The 11,420-nt window shown below is 39.2% G+C and overlaps 1 long non-coding RNA gene across 1 annotated transcript in view; it reads right to left on the bottom strand.

Annotated features, from left to right (window-relative positions):
- Positions 1-1,020: 1,020 nt before the first annotated feature.
- The window catches only part of LOC112250529, a 12,860-nt gene continuing 2,460 nt past the window's right edge, over positions 1,021-11,420 (bottom strand). Inside the window, exons 2-3 of the long non-coding RNA XR_002953537.2 lie at positions 1,505-1,584; positions 1,021-1,348 (exon numbers count right to left, since the gene is read on the bottom strand). This is a non-coding gene — a long non-coding RNA (uncharacterized LOC112250529). The remainder of the gene's footprint in view (positions 1,349-1,504; positions 1,585-11,420) is intronic.

Below are 11,420 nucleotides of genomic sequence, written 5' to 3'. Positions count from 1 at the left end.
TTGATGATTTTGATTATTTCAATCACCTGCGTAGTGCTAAGGCAATAACCAAACCGTCCACCCATTGGGGTCCCGAGGACCGAGTTTGGGAGACCCTGTGTTGACCCCTAATAATCCCAAGAGACTTTCCCAGTATTGGAGGATTATGACGTGTGTCCAACATACTGTAAATGTTAATGACCGATGTTGGGAAACTAAGCCCCAGTTAGCCCAGTTATCAATCGTAACTAGGTCTGTCCTGACACACACACACGGAGCTCTCCAGAGGTACTGGCTGACTGCAGATTACAGATCTAAAGATCTCTCTAGTGCCAACTGGCTCACTGCCTGTTCGTGGACTGGACCTTTAAGTATGGGACTACCTAAACTTGTCCATTAAGAAAGGCTTGTTATCACTTTCCATTGCAAAACATTTTGCTATGGTGTGCTCTAATGAATATGACTATGTTGAGGAATAGGCACTAAACTGCCTAAACACCTCACCCACAAAATGTTGGGCAGTGGGTGTTGTAGGAAGATATGTAGCTATAGCTAGTGGCATGAAGTCATCTGGCCAGCAGCTGTGTGTGTGTGTGTGTGTGTGTGTGCACAAATACTGCACATTTGTGGGTGTAGCCCATTTGTGTGAGTGCACACATTCTTGTGATTGAGAGATGTGATTTGATGGTACGATTTAGTATGGCATATCAGATGGTGAAGAGAAAGATAAACCAGATGAATGACTGAGTCAGTCTTAAATTACATTGAAATACTGTATGTCCCACTAGATTAGACCCAATCACCCTCTCTCCCACACTGTATCAAATTGCTGTACATTTTCAGCAAAACAATTAGTTAGCTACTGTAATTTGCTTGTTAACATATTTTGAGGTGTGCCTTGTAAATGGCTAGCTACAGTGCCTTGCGAAAGTATTCGGCCCCCTTGAACTTTGCGACCTTTTGCCACATTTCAGGCTTCAAACATGAAGATATAAAACTGTATTTTTTTGTGAAGAATCAACAACAAGTGGGACACAATCATGAAGTGGAACGACATTTATTGGATATTTCAAACTTTTTTAACAAATCAAAAACTGAAAAATTGGGCGTGCTAAATTATTAATGATCATCAGCATAGCTGTACAAACCTAGCTCTTACAAAGCTGGTTAGAAGGATTCAATACACATTGAAGATAAGAGGATCAAATGGGAAAAAAACACACTAAACTTTTGCACACTAAACTTAGTCAATGACTATGGATTTAAGGAGGGGTGGTTCTGCTCTCTCCTTTCCTTGCGATGTGGCGGAATAGGTCACTGGTAACTTGGCCAAGTACTTGCTATAGAGGTCATTGACATGTTTCAAGAACTGTAAGGAAAGAAACAAATCATGATTAACCATTACCTGAGGTCTTCACTAAGTCAGACTTAGCATAGCAAGGACATTGACTATGTTGCCCCTCAGCAATCTGGCAGTCAGGCTGACATTCGGAGAGATATAGACAGCAAAATACAGACTATTTACATTTCTTAGTCAGCAGGCTGGATAACTACTGTACTCCCATTTGTTCCCTCCTCCAATCTTCCATCCAAGCTAGAAGATCCCTGAAAAAAAAAGATTTGAAATTTTAAAAAGCAGTTGAGAGTTGTAATGTTAGAATTAATGTTGAATGAATGTTGGTGGGGAGCAGAGACAGGCAAAATGTATTGGATTGTCAAATACAAAATACACAAATATAAGGATCCAACCATCTCTCTCTCTCGCTTGCTCATTTACACACAAAACTAATAAATCAATCAATTGAATCAATGTTTCTCTCTCTCCATCCAGCCATCTTTCTCTCTCACACACACACACACACACTTACTGTCATTAACTAAACAGATATCAACATTTCAAAACGTTAGCTAGCTAGCTACAACAGGTAAAATTGAAAACGTATGTCCATGGAGAATTAGCCAGTGAGCTAACGTTAGCTAGATAAAATTAGCCCCCCCCCAAAATTCCTTGACGTTCTTCTCCCCAACAAAAAACCACCTTACTTACAAAAGTAAAACATGCAGGATGAATCTTTTCGAAGTTTAGAGAAATTGTCATTGTTTTCCAGCACTGTTGTTGTGTAGACTACTGGGCGCTCTGTCCAAACTGTTGTATGGTATTTTGACCAGTGCACTTGAACAAGCAGGCTGCCTGCACACAGATCTTATTGCTCTGTGTTTTCAATCCAAGTTTTAGCTGGAGCTGATATGCCTACCTCTTTATTTAGCTACTGAAATAAAAATACAATTACTACACACATTATGTTAGTTGCTTAAAGGCTTTAAGGGAAAATATACTGGTAATATTTTCACTGTAAAATTCAGGTGTAATAATTTTTGAATAATTATTGATGGAAATACATGTGATGAAAAATTGGGGTTTGTAAAACCTGATGGACTGTAATAGACTATTATAATAAATTACATACTGAAGGCCTACGTGGTATTTGTCAAATTCTCAAAACAAATTGAGTTAGTCATAGTAGAACATCAAACAAGCATTCAGTAGAACAGAAGAAAATGTGCAGCACAATAAACAGTGCAATTTACTAACACAGACGAATGATTACCATTAGAAGCAAACACACACAGCAAGCTACCAGATACCATTAACTAAACAACCATTATTTCATTGTACTGCAGTTTTATTTTGGATGATATTCTTACATTTTGGTAGCCTAGAACAAATGTTATGGAAGTGAATGTGCACTTTGCAATGGGGTGGACTGCAACAATGAAAAACACTGCCATAGCCTGTAGTAAAAGCAAAAGCATTTATAGCATCGGAGACACTCTAAATTAGGGACTATCTCTGATCTCTATAGGACCTCAGACTGTCACAGATTTGAGCTTTTATTGACCTAGCAAATTCGATGACTTGGAGGTGAAATAGATCAAATTCATTTATTTTTTTGAAATTGGTATTTCATCACCTGCCAAATAAAAACCTCAAATGGCCCTACTCCTGAAAAAGTTAAACAGCCAGACAGGGCCAGCTCTAGCCTTTAGAGGGCCCTAAGTGAGATTTGGTTGGCGGGGCCATGCCAAATAGTGTCCCCCTCTAAGTCACAATGGGATTCAATGAGTTCTAGCTTATGTTGCTAGAACTTGCAACATTCTGACCGGATTACGTAATGAACCAAACTGTCCGTTGCTATGCTGGTTGCTTGGCTCTATTTTACCTCATGGCGGTTGCGAAGGAAGGAGAATGAGGGCAGTTTTAGATCTATTTCACCCCATAAACGCTTGCTCAGTCCACACAAAATTATTACCTCAGAATTGCTCTCCAAGGACGGTGTTTTTGACAGTGACAACCTGCCTACTACCTGCTGCTTCAGAGGGCCGAAACAACTGAAAATATAACACTTTCTTTACCATTTGGGCAGACTTGATACATTTTGAACAGAAATACAATGGTTCATTGGTTCAGTCGGAAACTTTGCACATACATTGCTGCCATCTAGTGGCCAAAATATAACTTGTGCCTAAACTGAAATAATACATTGGCTTTTCTCTTGCATTTCAAAAGTTGATGGAACAAAAAAAAAACGCATTATCTTTTACCAGATCTAATGTGTTATATTCTCATACATTAATTTCACATTTCCACAAACTTCAAAGTGTTTCCTTTCAAATGGTATCAAGAATATACATATCCTTGCTTCAGGTCCTGAGCTACAGGCAGTTAGATTTGGGAATGTCATTTTATGTGAAAATTGAAAAAAAGGGTACGGTCCTTAAGAGGTTTTAAAGGCCAGTACCCTGTCTAGCCTGCCAGAAGTTTGAGAGGGTAAAGACTGGCTGAAGCCCATCAAAGTTGTTTCACCATGGCACATGATCGGTAAGTGTCCACATTAAAATGTTGTAGTGGTTTCTTTATTTGACCACAGCAGAGTTCAATATTATAGAATGTGTGTGTGTGTGTGTCAGTATCCGTACACACATGAAAATCTGCATACTATATGACACAGATACGGGTAAGAATAAAGTAATCTCTCTAACGCTGGAACAAGGTACGGATGTTATGTTATTCTGTCACCAATGGTTTTGTTTTATTTATTTTTTACAATTAGTTTTTCCATGGTACATAATCAGACATATTTCAATATCTTACATTGTTTATAAATATCACTTTTCTACCCCCTCCTCCAGATTTGGTGAATGGACCAACCAGACCCTCAAGACTGCCAATGGCAAGTCCCTTGATTGGTTCCAAGAAGGGTGGGAGAACTACCTGAAGGTAATTCTTTTTGCACACAACAGCAGAATCCATGCCGAGTACGGACGGGAGCCGCAGCTGTTGACCGAGGCAAAAAAAATGTGGTAGTATATACAATTATTGCATATACTGTAGTCTTTCAAATTTGTGATTGACTTAGTGTTTGTCTATTGCTATTTTTGTATAACGTACTTTCAGATCACTGAAACCCCACCTGATGTGGTGGAAGTTGTCAAACCAGATCAGAACACGTTCGAGTACTACCTTCAGGCACGGACTGAGAAGGATGTGGAGGTTTTTGACCAGGTAAAAATGATTGCCCGCTGTTCATTTATTTTCTTGCCCTCCAAGAGATATGTAAGAAATGTATTTGTAACATGAAATATAATTGCATGTATTCCTGTCATCAATCAAGTTGAGACTGAACATGGACAAGGCGCAGGAGAAACAGAAGGGGAGTTACCGGAGCAGAATCAAGAAGGGGACCAAGTGCTACGACATCCGAGCGAATTACTTGGTTTGGAAGAAGGATGAAAGGAAGGCGAGACCCGGGAAATCTCGCTGCTTTTTCTCTCCTAGCTGAGGTCACCATCTGTTAAAATGAATATAAAAAAATCTTGATAATAACTATATGCATTTGCACACAAAATAACCTGAAGCTAGTTTCAGTTTCATTGTCATTAACACTGATATTTTTCTTTGTCTTCCTAGGGTTACCTCGGTGGAAGCCAACAATCTTCTACAGTTGGAGCAGTTGGACGGTCGACCACTGGAAGCACTGACGCCCTACACTTCGGTGAAGCCCAATAGACAAAGTATGTTAAGCTTTGGTTGACATTTGAGAAAGTATACCTCTTCAATTTACTTCTCCAAATGACTTTAGGACCATCGACTATCCGAGCCCCCCAGGAGGTAACCCATCCACCAGAACCAGTGAGTTTGGATCAGTCTGATTCTCTGTGATCTGAGTCAGAGGGGGACCAGCTTGAGGTAGGCTATACCTTCCAAATGTGTTGAAAAGTACATATCTCCCATTTATAACACGGCACTAATCCATCAAATTTTCTCACAGTAAAGTGTAACCTGTGTGTTTCCTTGTTTACGTCTCTGTCTCCTACCCTGTTCCCTTTAACTCTGCTCCTGTTCTCCATGAGCTAGGGGTTCTGCCCAACACCCAGACGTGGATCCACCTGATGTCCTCCATTACCAACCACCCTCCAACTTTCATTACATCATGTACAGCTACTGTTGTCATTATCTGCTAAGTAAGAGCAAGAAAACTATCATACTGGGCACATAAAATTTGAGAAACACAGATTATCTAAAAACACTAGCACTGCAAACACTCAGAGCAAAGAGAGCAGCCGCGCCTGGACTCCCTGCAGTCTCCCTCTTCAAGTCCCCCTTCTGAGACTGGCTGCCTGTTGAGAACAAGTGACAGGCAGAACCTCCCACCCACACAGCACCCACCTCTTTATTCCACACACCAGAATTAAGTATTTTAGTCTATGATTGCCATGTGAGTGCACAGCAAATCTGTGAAAAAATATTAATGACACAACTGCACCAAAAACGATCAAAGTTTATGTATTTCAAATCTTAAATATTGTCAGGTTGGTTTCTCAGCTATTTCATAAGGTGTTCATTATTGTAAGTTGTATGGTATCCTTTGATGGTATTTATTTGTTCCACATTATTCATTGTTGTATCCTAGGACCTACAATAGATACATATATATTCAACCACAAGGTTCATACTAATGAGATATGCCAGACAGAAAAAAAATGATCATAATAGAGGACAACTGAATTTATATTATTTCAGTGTAGATAAGGGAAGGATAGGTTCGAATTAAAACATGGCCGCCAGACATGGATTTCATGTTGTAAGGTTCACAAGGTACTCCAAAGTTGTTCGAATTAATGTTTCCATTTTATTAGCTTAACAAAACTTGTTCAACAGCGAAATTGTCGCAGAAATCAGCCTTGTTTGCATAGTGACGATGAAAAGATCGTCATTTAGACTGAAATGATCTCCAAAATTTGAATCATTAGGTCATCCCACCGTTGATATAGCAATGGACGCTAACAGTTTATCGAAATCCATTGTGACGTAGAGGGGGCACTATTTGGCCTGGGGACATTATTTGGCATGACAGGCCCCCCACATCGCTACAAAACATTTTACTGGCCCCCATCTTGACAGTGGAGAGAGAATGTCATGTTTTAAAATACATTTCCTGCAATTCTACACATTTTGCCATGGGGCGTAGAGAATGTTGCAGTTTTAAAGGTCCAGTGCAGTCAAACTTGATTTTCTTGCATTTTAAATTTATTTCCACACTGAGGTTAGAATAATACTGCGCCACTCAGGAGGCCCCATCCACAAAGTTTTTAATGCTTATCAATTTGCCTTGCATAAAGTATCAAAATACTAAAATACTACTTAAACAGGACTCTTAATTTTTTATAGTTTTTATTTGATCACGAAAACAATGAGGAAAATATGGAAAAATAAATAAATAATGAAATGTTAATTATATAAAGCAGCCCTTGTAATCATCTGCCAGAGAGTAGCCACAATCGGCTCGAGGCTCAAGTAATACATTTGGGCCAGATAACTCACATCGGAATCGTCCCGAGCCCCTAGTAATACATCTGGGCCAGATAACTTACACCAGAATCATTCCGAGCTCATTCCCCGCATCCTAGCCGTAGGTAATACTGCCAAGGGTGGACAAGACTCGGGCCACATGACGTCGGCCGAGTGCCCTGACTCTCAGCCGGAATCGGCCCAGATCCACTGTGCTAGCTGGGTTCAGATCGACGGAGAGACCTAAGGTTAGCTAGTTCGCTACAAAGTCCAGATGGTAATTCTAGTAATTAAATGTATTTAAGGTAGCTAGCTAGGTAATTTGAAAAATTCTAAACAAGAATATACATAAGAAATACAGGATATCAAACTAAAAAGGCTATAATATCTACTTGACAGGTTACTGCATGGTGAAATATGCGACAGGATGTGTAGTTCTGTATGATAGCCACATTAGTGGCTCATTAGTGTTTCATTTTTGTGGGACAATTACAGACAAATATATTGATATAAGTTATCTTGTCCAAGAGAGCTTTGCACGGTTATCAATACATCACTCCAGGGTAAGCCTACACGAAACACAGACCTTATATGAAGTAGTTAAAAACCTCATACGCAAAAAAATGAATGGTGAAAAAACAATTGGAACTACTTCTGAGTTTTACCGCTAGGTTTTATGGGTATTATGACTCATACTGTGGTACTCAATAAAGATGTTTTACAGTAGGCTACTTATGGCAGCTAAGTTGTGCGCTCCCTTCTCTCTGCGGCTGTCAATGTCATCATGCAGGTGGAATCTGGACTCCTGGATTCAGCTCTCTGTTGCATATTTCATGAATAGCGTAACTAATTACTAGCCTTACCCAGAAAGGACTATTCCATAGTGAGAACTGAAGCAAAACCAATCGTCTGGACTACAGATAAGTGCATGCTATTATTTCATAGGTTTATGCAACTGTTTTTTTCTGAGAAAGCTTCACATTATTATAGATATACCTCCACCGAGAAGCAATGTACTTTTTGTCCAATTCCAGTGGGAATTTAACATAATACAGCCCAGTGAAAGTGTATTTATTTCAGCTGATGGGCACATCAATTCAACCCACTAAGCAATTGACTTCAGGCAACATCTTTTGGACATATTTTTGGGTGCGATTAGAACCGGCCTTGATTTAGGCCAAATATAGACATTATGTTTCACAAGTTTGGACAGCACAGTACAGTAGAGAACAGCAGATTACAGTAAAGTAAAGAAAAGTATAGAGTATAGTACAGTAGAGAACACTAGAGTACAGTAAAAAAAAGTAAAGTAGAGTTTACTGTACTGTACTCTTCTGAACAAAACTTTACTGTACTAAATTAAACTCAACTATACTGTACAATACTGTGCTCTAATGAATAAAACTACTGTCCTGTACCGTATCATACAGTGGTTCTTCCTGTAAAAGTTGCGTCATACTGCATCACAACTTGCGGGCTGCCGCAGAATTCTGTGGCACGTTGTTTAATTGTCAGCCATTGTTGCCATTAATGCTAGTTAGTGCTAGTTTGAACACCAGAGGGCATCTTTGAGAATCATTTGATAGTCTTCAATATTGGCTGTACTAGAAAATGTTTTTTTGTAAGAATGGGAATGATTTTAAGGGATTGACTTTAAGTAATGTAGCTTAATTAATTAGATTAATATTATGGTGTTTCTATTCCACGACAAACAAACCCCTCAGGGTTTCCGCTAGGAAAATATGGCGCTGTATAACATGACGGTCGGGAGTAGGCTACAGTACTAAGGGCATAACATTTCCACACCCTAATTGTAATCTAACCAATATCCAAACGGAGATTCAGTGAAAATAAAATCGAATTGATTTATCAAGACCAGTCCTCATGCTTCTCAAAGCAGCGTGAAACGGTGCTGAAATAGTTGACCCCACGCGGGTAGGCTATTGCTTCAAATCCTATTGCTTCTAACTTCAATATGCTTTTTAAATAAATAAGACCTACACCACTTTTAACAGCATATTACTCAACACTAGTGAGACTCATGTCGCCTACGGTAGGCTTACAGTATATGTACAAATATTTTTTTCAATGATGTGACTCTCCGCCAATAATTACATTTAGAGAATGGAGGATTCTAAATGAATATCTAAGGGGAATTTTTTGTAAGGGCAAATCTGATCTGTGACAATATCTAAGGCTTTTATATAATTCTAAATTAATTAATAATAATAATCACTTTGTTTAAAAAATGACGATATTTTGGAGATTTCATTTTCAAATAACCGAAAGTGAGCGATTGTAATCTGAATAAAGGCCAAAATAATATTTATAAAGGCCAAAATATTTATTTCCGTTTTTAGAGGGAGAGAAACCAAAAGCCCACCGTGCCTATTTTTTGGAAAAGGACATCCCGGCCAGCCAAACCCTCCCCTAACCCGGACTATTGTGCACTGCCCTATGGGACTCCCAAACATGGTCAGATGTGATACAGCCTGGATTCAAACCAGGCACTGTAGTGACGCCTCTTGCACTGAGATGCAGTGCCTTAGACCACTGTGCCAATCAGGAGCCATGACTAATATGACCAATATATATTGTCCTACTCCTAGAAATGTTTTTTTTTTCTTCAGAATTCACAGCCTACTATGCTTGTGAAAAACAGGGTTAATAATACTTTTCCCCCCTTCCACTTGTTAAAGGTTCCAATTTATATATTTTTTTAATCAACTTGTATATTTGAGTTTAACCACTACATTTGTTTATTATTTGTTCTGTCTTTTCTAATGGATTAAACTGAAATTGCAACCAACTTTCTATGGTTTGTTTAAAAAATAACGATATTTTGGAGATGATTTGGTTTTCAAATAACCGAATGTGAGTGAGAAAAAGGCCATTCTTAAACATGAAGTGAGACATTCTTACTAATAGTGTAAATAAAGTCCGTTTGTTATTTAGAATTATTTCTGTTTTTAGAGGGAGAGAAACCAAAAGCCCACCGTCGCTTCATAAACCCTTTTTGTAAGAACATAGTGTGTGGGATTGATTTGAAGAAATGTAGCTTAATAATTTGATTAATATTATGGTGTTTCTATTCCAAAAACAACTAAAAACGAAACCCTCAGATTTCTGTTAGGAAAATATAACTCTGTACAACATGACCTTTAGGCAAGTCAGTTAAGAAAAAAATCTTATTTACAATGACGGACTCTACACTGGCCAAACCTGGACAACGCTAGGCCAATTGTGTGCCGCCCTAAGGGACTCCCAATCATGCCCGGTTGTGATACAGCCAACCTAACTAAGACATACATTTTATGAGACAATTTTCCCCATACCCTCCTTCTTGGCAAGAGTCCATTGTCCTGCTAATAGCCCATAATGGCGCTGTACAATGTGACCGGTCGGGAGTAGGCTACAGTACTACAGTAAGACCAAAATAATCATAACATTTCCACACCCTAATTGTAGTCTAACCTATACCCAAACGGAGATTCAGTGAAAATAAAAGAAATCTGGTTAATTTATCAAGACCAGTACCCATGCTTGTCTCAGAACAGCGCTATCTTGACCTCTGAATGCTGTCTTTTCCCCCTTCCACTTGCCTCTTCCAATAAGTTTGAAAGAGTATTTTCCAGTAAGCAACCATTTGTTTACCTTCATTAGCCTACTTTGTTCCAATATTTCTGTCATTCAGGGATATTTATTCCCATAGTAATTCGTTATGGATCCATATGGAAAGTGACATGCGCAAGAGACGGTGGTAATATTTTTCCTTTTAGAGACATGGTGTCCAGGTCAGGATAACCAAAACATTTCTTTATTAAAGAATATCAGAAAGAATCTTTATCCTTATTTATTTTGATCCAAAGCAATGAATGAGTGAGTCACTCAGCTTTATGTAAGTGCCAAGGCTATTACTGCACCATCAACTATAAGAATATCATGGAATATAATTGAACATTTTAGTTTCTCTGGGTATAAAAACCTTAGTGTTACTGACGAGTAGAAAAAAAACCTGTGTATTTTTCCTGGGGTGTGCGTGCAGGACAGAGGAATAGCCATTCTTACACTGTTCTAAATTCAATCACCTTATTAATCCTCATCATTCAGTTCATGGAAATGATTATTTTTTTATTTTAATTTTTACCCCTTTTTCTCCCCAATTTCGTGGTGTCCAATTGTTTTAGTTGCTACTATCTTGTCTCTTCGCTACCACTCCCGTACGGGCTCGGGAGAGACGAAGGTTGAAAGTCATGCGTCCTCCGATACACAACCCAACCAAGCCGCACTGCTTCTTAACACAGCGCGCATCCAACCCGGAAGCCAGCTGCACCAATGTGTCGGAGGAAACACTGTGCACCTGGCAACCTTGGTTAGCGCGCACTGTGCCCGGCCCGCCACAGGAGTCACTGAGCGCGAACCCAGAGTCTCTGGCGCTGTACTGGTGCTGCAGTACACCCGGGAGGCGAAATTACATTTTGAAGTTGTGCACAATTATCAGTTTCTATTTGGTTTATGTCGCCCATTCATTGTCAGTTAGTGACATATTAGCACCTTGGGACCCAAAAGCATAATCAGTGCTCTAACTCCC

The sequence above is a fragment of the Oncorhynchus tshawytscha genome, linkage group LG01 (genome assembly GCF_018296145.1).
Source record: "Oncorhynchus tshawytscha isolate Ot180627B linkage group LG01, Otsh_v2.0, whole genome shotgun sequence".
Taxonomy (NCBI): Eukaryota; Metazoa; Chordata; class Actinopteri; order Salmoniformes; family Salmonidae; genus Oncorhynchus; species Oncorhynchus tshawytscha.
The sequence above is the reverse complement of the archived record's forward strand: the minus strand, read 5'-3'. Positions and strand labels throughout refer to the sequence as shown.